At 37.7% G+C, this 7,827-nt stretch overlaps 2 long non-coding RNA genes across 2 annotated transcripts in view; one reads left to right on the top strand and one right to left on the bottom strand.

Annotated features, from left to right (window-relative positions):
- Positions 1-6,559: 6,559 nt before the first annotated feature.
- LOC138150895 (uncharacterized) overlaps positions 6,560-7,827 on the top strand; it is a 1,455-nt gene continuing 187 nt past the window's right edge. The window contains exons 1-2 of the long non-coding RNA XR_011165678.1: positions 6,560-6,913; positions 7,116-7,827. The exon at positions 7,116-7,827 is cut by the window's right edge and continues 187 nt beyond it. This is a non-coding gene — a long non-coding RNA (uncharacterized lncRNA). The remainder of the gene's footprint in view (positions 6,914-7,115) is intronic.
- LOC138150894 (uncharacterized) lies at positions 7,551-7,785 on the bottom strand. The gene is made up of 2 exons (XR_011165677.1): positions 7,696-7,785; positions 7,551-7,618 (listed from the first exon to the last, which is right to left on the bottom strand). It is a non-coding gene; the product is annotated as an uncharacterized lncRNA (long non-coding RNA).

The raw sequence follows: 7,827 nt of genomic DNA, 5'->3' as shown, positions 1-7,827 counted from the left end.
TTTTAATCCCTTTCAGGTCCTTAGTGTATTAGTGAAACTTTCAAATTTCAATATTTATGCACTGTAATGAATTCTAGCATGGTACTTTTGCATCAAAAAATTTAGTCATGTTGAGGGTTGCTTGTCTTGACTGTTTACTGTGTTGGGAAATAATATTAACATTTGTATAAATAATTGAGATGCCTAGAGAAAAGCTGAGTCTATGTCAACAAAGTAAACTTCATTGAACAGTTTCCAACCCTAGACAAGAAATTATGTCATACATTCATGACATGTCTGCAGAATTCAAGGGCTTGAGATAGTGTTGAAGATGTAGCCATCTGAGTCATAGAAAAGGAATGCAATATTTGTGCAATAAAAGCCTTATGGAAATATCATGCAGTAAAATGAAGATTTGGTTTGGAGTCATGGGATCTGGGATCCAATTTTTTCTCAGACATTATTTGAATGATCATGTACAAGTCTCCTTACACCATCTGTCTCAGTTTCCTTATCTGCAATATTGAGGATGTGACTAGGTTACCTCTAAGGTTTAGGCTTTAAGTTACTGTGGTAGACAATATAAAATATTTAGGAGTCTACCTGCCAAGACAATCTCAGGAACTATACGAATACAACTCTAAAACACTTTTCATACAAATAAAGTCAGATCTAAACAACTGGTAAAATATTAGTTGCTCATGGGTAGACCAAGCCAATATAATAATTCTAACAAAATTAATCTATTAAGTGCTATACTAATCAAACTATCAAAAATTATTTTATAGAGCTAGAAAAAATAATAATGAAATTCATCAGAAAGGACAAAAGCTCAAGAATATCAAGGGAATTAATGAAAAAAAATGCAAAAGAAGATAGTCTAGCCATACCAGATCTCAAACTGTATTATAAAGTGGCAATTGTAAAAAAAAAATTGGTACTGGCTAAGAAATAGAATGGAGGATCAGTGGAATAGATTACCGTGTTTCCCCGATAATAAGACACTGTCTTATTATTTTTTTGGACAGAAAAACACCAGAGGGCTTATTTTCAGGGGAGGGCTTATTTTAATGAACATTGACACCAATTTTAATAAACAGGTAAATGTGAACAAAAAAATGTACCTTTATTCAATAAGCAAATCACTGGGGAAGAACAGGATGACGCGCTCACTGCTGCAGCTCTGATTGGATGCAACTCGGAGCGCAGCGTGTGTTTCACCCAGGGGGGAGGGGACGGTGCATACAGAGGGTACCATAATGTAGCGTGTAGCGCAGGGGATCACCTTCGCTACAGTAGCAATCTCAATAGGGCTTATTTTCGGGGGAGGGCTTATTGTAGAGGAATCTTACACAGTAAGGGGAGGGCTTATTTTTGGGATAGGTCTTATTATCGGGGAAACACGGTAGGTACAAATTATATTATAGTAAATGACCATAGTAATCTAATATATGATAAACCCAAAGATCCAAGCTTTTGAAACAACAACTCATTATTTGACAAAAACTACTGGAACAACTGGAAAACGGTATGGCAGAAACTGGGTATAGACCAACATCTCACACAATATACCAAGGTAAGGTAAAAATGTGTATATGATTTATACACAAAGAGTGATACCTTAAGCAAATTAAGAGAATATGGAATAGTTTGTCTGTCACATTTATGGATGGATGAAGAATTTAGGACCAAAGAAGATACAGAGAACATTACAAAAATTGAAATAGATAATTTAAACCATTTTTGCACCAACGCCAAAAATTATAAGGAAAGCAGAAAACTGGGAAAATTTTTTTGCAACAAGTACCTCTGATAAAGGCTTCATTTCTCAAATATATAGAAAACTGAGTCAGATTTATAAAAATACAACTCATTCCCCAATTGATAAATGGTCAAAAAATATGGACAGGAAGTTTTTAAAAGAAATTAAAGCTATCTATATTCATATAAAAAAAAGCTCTAAAGCACTATTTATTAGAGAAATACAAATTAAAACAATTCTGAGGTACCACTTCATACCTATAAGAGTGCCTAATATGACAAAAAAGGAAAATATTGGATGTTGGAGGGGATGTGGGACATTAATGCAATGTTGGTAGAGTTGTGAACTGATCCAACCATTCCAGAGAGCAATTTGGAACTATGCCCAAAGGGCTACTTTGACCCAGTAATACAACTGCTAGGTCTATATCCCAAAGATTTCCATAAAAGGGAAAAGGACTTATTTTTTACAAAAATATTTATAGCAGCTCTTTTTGCCCGTAAATTGGAGAATGACTAAACAAGTTGTGGCATATGATTGTAATAGAATATTATTGTGCTATAAGAAAGGACAAGCAGGATGATTTCAGAAAAACCTAGGAAGACTTAACCTGAACTGATGTATAATGCAGTGAACAGAACCAGGAGAACACAATTAACAGCAATATCATTCAATGAAGAATTGTGAATGACTCAACTATTCTCAACAGTACAATGATCCAAGACAACCCCAAAGGACTAATAATAAAGCATACAATCCATTTCCAGAAAAAGAACTGATACTGATTGAATACAGACTGAAGCATGGTATTTTTCACTTTTTCTTTCATTTTTTCTTTTTTTTTTAATCCTCATACAAAATGACTAATATGGAAATGTTTTACATAATTGCACATGCATAATCTATATCTAATTACTTACCATCTCAGGTAGGGGGGGAAGGTAGGAGAGGATAAAGGGATAGAATTTGGAACCCAAAACTTTAAATAAAAATGTCCAAAGATCAGAAAAAAAAGTTTCTATGATATTCCCCTTGATTTTGATTTTAGATATGATTCAGGTAGTTGGGGACATTTAGTCATATTGAATGAATGCTAATTTGTTACCTATTCCTTTCCTGATTGGTCTTTAACCTGGGAGAAATGAAGGCTTTGACTTTCATATATTGTGAGACAAATCCTAAAGTTTATAACTTCTGTGTATTGACCAGATTCTAAGTCAATATAGCTAGATGAGAATAATAATTGTTGAGCTGTTGAATCTTGTCATATGAAAAAAGATGTCATACAAACCGTGGGAATTTTATTGGTGCCTCTCTTCTAAAAATCTCAAAGTATTTCCCAAACTTAGGAGCATGACTTTATACAAAGGCATGCAAGACGTCAGTGGCAGTTTACAGTCATAAAAGTTAATTAATTGACTTTTTTTAAACCATAGAAAGTATTATAGCCTAGATGTCAGCAACTTGAGAACCTAAAGCAGGTGGCTGATATGAAAATAACAAAATGAGATGTGATCTTGACTTATAAAGTTTGATGCTTTGTCAAGTGTTTACTTATGGTGACTAAAAACCAAAAGAAAGGTTGATTTTATAAGGTAGCAAACAAGCTATAGAACTCAACTTTTTGCTTCCTTACCTAGTTCTGAATTATTTAATGGAAAGAAGGAAAGGCTAGATCTACTTTGTTTAATTGCTTAATTTCTCTGTCTTCTTCCAAAAAAATGATTTATTGTAATTTTCAAAATTAAAATGCATCCAAAACAGGACATTACAGACAAAAATAGAAATGGTAAGATTATAATTGAAAGAAACTGGAAAATACTCTTGTACCAGGTACCTTTGATGATTGAGTTACCAGACCTGGGTACTGAATTTATCTCTAAACTTTTGAACAAAATAAAATCATTTGATTGCCAAAATTTTATTTTTCTTTCACTGGAAGATGAATGATCACTGTGAAGTTTTCAAATATTTAACACTTTTAAAAATCATATACCAAGCACGTGGTCAGTGTGACCAAAACTATATGTATATGGCTCCTGGGAAGCAGTGGCTTCCCAATGATTTAAAACTGCTACTAAGCCCTGTGGTGCATCTGACAATGTGTGACCTACAAGAATTTTATTCTGTTTTTTTTTTCTGTTTGTTATTGTTTGTTTCCATAGCTGGGAAATTCTCGTTGTCCAGTGCCTTGGTCCCTAGATTTTTAAAAGGCTGTGAAAGAGAAGTTAGGGCAAAAATATTTTTTAGTTATTCCCATATCTTTCCCTCCCCAACCTCTCCTGCTGATAATCATAATAGATGGCTTCTCAGATTTCCATTAGCCCTGAGATTTTATTATTCTATAAAATGGTATTAGTTTTTGAAGACAACAAATAAGACATAACAATAGTTAGAATTTTTTAAAACCTCATATTTTATATCAGTTTTATTAGCTGGCTAAACTACAAGAAGTCTAGAGGTGGAAGGATTCTGGGTTTTTACTTAGCATTATAGAATCTTGCAGTTGGAAGGGACCTCCAAATGTCACCCTAGCAAGTGAAGGAATTCTTAGAACCAAAGAATAAAAAAAGGAAGAGGTGGAATGGTTGCTGTAATGGCCACAGAACAGTCAATCAAAATGTCCATTTATCTAGATCTCTTCTCCCTATCTCCATGTGCCTCTTCCCTTGCTGTCCTTGGCTTTGGTTCAAAGACCTACTTTTGCTGATGACCTTCTTCTGTGTGCTTCTTAACTGCTCTTTGGAGCAGTGCCAGACATTGCCCCAGAGCCTTGTTTACTTCTGGGTCCTCAGTACCTTTACTCCTGCTGATATTGTCTGGTGAAGTTTCCACTTTGGTTTTTAGTAAAATCCTGATTTAAGGTACTAAGTAATTAGCCAAATGTAAGGTATTTTCTAATCTTGCCTAGGGGGTAGGTCCTTTGGTGGAGGCCAGTGTCTGACTAACATCGTGCTCTGAGCTTCTTTCCATCATTGGTGAATGTTCACCCAGTTTCCTCTTACAAACTTCCATTGATGAGGAATCCAATCTTTTATGAGGTATTCAATTAGATCTTTGTGTAGAATAATTTGTCAAGAAGGTTTTTGCTAATATAAAGCTCTCCCTCCTCAACTCCATCTTCTGGTTCCCTTGGCTTCCTTCGAGTTTCAGCTAAAATCCCATCTGCTGTAAGAAGCCTTTCTCTACCCTGCACCATGCTATTTATTGTCTTCCCTGTGAGATGATTTATACTTTGTATATATTTTATGTCAGGTCACGATATAGAAGAAATGCATGTTGACTTGTATATGCACAGTTGTTTCCATGTTGTCTTCCTCATTAGAATATGAGCTCCTTGAGGGCAAGGGGTGTTTTCACCTTTCTTTGTATCTCTAGAACTCAGTAAAGGACTTGGCACATAGTAAGAACTTAATAAATGCCTGTTAACTAACTGACAGAATCTTTCTCTCTCTAACTTCTCACCATTGTTTCTAATTCTGCCCTCTTGAGCAGCACAGAATAATAATCCTAACCTTTCAAACATTTGAAAAGACTGATTATGTCCTATATCCTCTCTTGGTTCTAAACATTTCTTATTACCTCAGTGTTTCCTCAAATGACATGATTTTAAGTTCCCTCATAATTTGGGTTGCATTAGTCTGCATGTACCCCTGTCTATCAATGGTCATATTAAAATGTGATACTTGGAACTGAATACCGTGTTTCCCCGATAATAAGACACTGTCTTATTTTTTTTTGGAAAGAAAAACACCAGAGGGCTTATTTTCAGGGGAGGGCTTATGTTGTCCTGCCTCAGCTCTCCTCTGTGGCACTGCTCTCAATGGCGCCAGCAAGCAAATCACTGGGGAAGAACAGGATGACACGCTCACTGCTGCAGCTCTGATTGGATGCAGCTCAGAGCGTGGCGTGCGTTTCACCCGGGGGGGGAAGGGGAAGAGGACGGTGCATACAGAGGGTACCGTAATGTAGCGTGTAGCGCAGGGGATCACCTTCACTACAGTAGCAATCTCAATAGGGCTTATTTTCGGGGGAGGACTTATTTTAGAGGAATCTTACACAGTAAGGGGAGGGCTTATTTTCGGGATAGGTCTTATTATTGGGGAAACACAGTATAATATTTCAGATATGTTCTGGAGATTACAAAGTGTATTATTATTATCATCTCTCAGCTTGCATCATATGTTAAAGTTAAAGTGTAGGTAGTACAGTGGTTAGAGCACTGGGGTCTAGAGTCAAGAAGATCTGAGTTCAAATTCAGCCTCAGGCACTTATTAGCTATGTGGCCCTGGGCAAGTCACCTAACTCTTATTTACCTCAGTTCCTCATCTGTCAAATGGGGACACACTGGAGAAGGAAATGGCAAACCATTCCAGTATCTTTACCCCATGGACTTTGTCTGAACAACTGAAAAACATGAACATATTAAGGTTTACTGAACTTATATTCAAATCAAGCCCCTCTATGTTTTATTATTGTTTATTTGAGGCAATAAGGGTTAAGTGACTTGCTTAGGGTCACATAGCTAATAAGTGTCTGAGGCCAGATTTGAACTTAGGTCCTCATGACACCAGGGCTGATGCTGTATCCACTGAACCATCTAGCTGTCTCTGCCCTGCATCTATTTCAAATAAACTATTATATGTTTCCTTACTCCTTGCTCAATTGATATTTTGAAATTAAATAAGAATCTGATATTAATTTGAGCTTCATGTCTTTCATCTGTAATATGGGAGCAATGCTTGTACTGTCTACTTCTATGCATTTGTAATAAGAATGTAAATTTTAAAGATCTTCCCTGCCCCTAGGCTAAAGTGCACCAGAAGCCTGGGGAGGGAGGCTTGTTTTTCAGTAGATACTTTTTGATTGGCCAGTGGGTCAATAAGGTTGTTACATTCTCTGAGCCAGGAGAAGGCTATATACGTCCTGATGTGTAGCTTTGTTTTGGGACTCACTTTGAGAAGTGTTCTGTGATTTGATCTGGATTCTGGGAAGCCGTTGTTGAGAGTCCCCCGGCTTTGAAAAACCCAGAATGTGGAAACCCAGATGTTGACTGGGTATGGATGTAATGGTTGGACAGTTTGGGGAAATCTGTCTACTTGATGTTTCTGTCTTGATAATTATGCCTGTATACTTTGAGGTTCAGGGTGCTGACCTTTTCTCCTGAACAAGGTAAACGATATATGTCTGACTGATTAAAGTAAGCTTGTTAACCCATTTTGAGTTGCTTTCCTTTAACAAAGCAGATCCAAGAACCTGTATGGGCAACAAACCCTGAGGACGCGCTTGGGGTGCTTGCTGCTACAAAATGGCGTCATGAACAGGATCTGCAGAGTAAAAGGAAAGTATGGGGACTGGGATAATTGTTTCCCAGTTGTGGTAGCCGTGATTCTGTGGAGCTGTGGAGCAGGAGAGAAGAGTGGCCTGCATGCAGACTTCGCTGAGCTGAGAGCGGGAATGGTGAGCTGCCTGCATCGGGACCTGGGCAGAAGCCAGGAGCGGCTGCTGCCTGCGGGAGAAGGAGCCCAGGAGTTCGGAATTCAGCCACAGGAAAAGATAAGAATTGAGCAGCAAAGCAGGGGCGCTGAATGTGTTTCCTGGCTGCATCCCACAGTTTGGGACCCAGGGGGAGGATGGACTTGTGACTATGGTGGGTGGGATGAAGTGCCTTGGATCCCCAGGGACCCCACCTTGTTGGTTTTGTTGCCCAGCCCCCTCTCTGTGCTTGGAAGCTGGGGCTGGAGCTGTGTGAGGGGAAGGACACTCCCCTCCCCCCAGAACTTTATTTGAACTCTTGTTCTGAATTGAAGTGATAATGCTATGTACTTTGTGTTTGTTTAAGGCCCAGTGGCCACTTTGGTAACTTTAGTTCTGTACCTTGAAAATGTAACCTAAGAATGTACTTTGTGTTTGTTTAAGGGCCAGTGGCCACTTTGGTAACTTTAGTTCTGTACTTTGAAAATGTGACCTAAGAAATGTTCAGTGCTAATTCAAAAGTAAATTGTCTATGCTATGGGCATGAAAGATCTTGGGGCCAAATGTAATAAGAATGTAAATTTTAAAGATCTTCCCTGCCCCTAGGCTAA

This window comes from Petaurus breviceps, unplaced genomic scaffold (assembly GCF_028583685.1).
Source record: "Petaurus breviceps papuanus isolate PSGF00001 unplaced genomic scaffold, PetGlider_PUasm1.0 90895, whole genome shotgun sequence".
Classification (NCBI taxonomy): Eukaryota; Metazoa; Chordata; class Mammalia; order Diprotodontia; family Petauridae; genus Petaurus; species Petaurus breviceps.
The sequence above is the reverse complement of the archived record's forward strand: the minus strand, read 5'-3'. Positions and strand labels throughout refer to the sequence as shown.